General features: G+C 42.8%; 1 pseudogene; it reads right to left on the minus strand.

Annotated features, from left to right (window-relative positions):
• Positions 1-596: 596 nt before the first annotated feature.
• Positions 597-719, minus strand: LOC116508548 (annotated as a pseudogene).
• Positions 720-1,020: the final 301 nt, after the last annotated feature.

Genomic DNA, 1,020 nt, shown 5'->3' on the forward strand with positions numbered 1-1,020 from the left:
CGCACACGAGCAAACAGGTAGTAAAACAAAATGTCCAAAAAAATGGTTGGGATCTCTCTCTAACCAGCTTCCACCCATTGCTTCTTGTTCCATCCTCAGGTGCTTTGGAGAATAGCTTGACTCCCTCTTCTTTGTGGCAGCCCCTCAAATTTTGGAATAGCAATAGCAGTTAGACTTATATACCGCTTCATAGGGCTTTCAGCCCTCTCTAAGCGGTTTACAGAGTCAGCATATCGCCCCCACTGTCTGGGTCCTCATTTTACCCACCTCGGAAGGATGGAAGGCTGAGTTAACCTTGAGCCGGTGAGATTAGAACCGCTGAACTGCAGATAACAGTCAGCTGTAGTGGCCTTCAGTACTGCACCCTAACCACTGCGCCACCTTGGCACCTCGGCTCTGGAAGACTGCTATCATGTCACCCCTAGTCCTTTTCATTAAACTAGACATAGCCAGTTCCTACAACCCTTCTTCATGTGTTTTAGCCCCCCAGCCCTCTAATCATGTCCGTTGCTCTTTTTTCCACTCTTTCCAGAATTTCTACATCTTTTTTTTTAGGATACTCAAAACCGTTTTACTTTTAGGTGGGGGTTTTTTTTGAAGGGTAGTTTAATGTTTAAAAAATTATTTAATATGTAGTCCTCAAATAGAGGACACATCAGATATTAAACTGATAAGAACAGATACTACACTTGATCTTAGTCAACAGGCAGAAAAGCGAGCTCTACATCTTTTTTTATAATATGGTGACAAAAACTGGATGCCGTATTCCAGGTGTGATCTTAAAACTCTGCTCTACACAATTACCTACTGCTTACTTCGCCACCTATTGGCAAATCCCATTTGGTTCCCTTCGACTCTTGTCACCTTGCATAGGGACATTGGGTTGGTTGCAAATACATTCTGGGTCAGGTTTTGTATATTTACTTATTATTCTGTCCTGTCTTTCTGCCTGTATCTATACCCCTACTGAACCCTATCCCATACATGTACATCAAATCGGGGTCACCTTTTTCTATGCAG

The sequence above is a fragment of the Thamnophis elegans genome, chromosome 4 (genome assembly GCF_009769535.1).
Source record: "Thamnophis elegans isolate rThaEle1 chromosome 4, rThaEle1.pri, whole genome shotgun sequence".
NCBI classification, from domain to species: domain Eukaryota; kingdom Metazoa; phylum Chordata; class Lepidosauria; order Squamata; family Colubridae; genus Thamnophis; species Thamnophis elegans.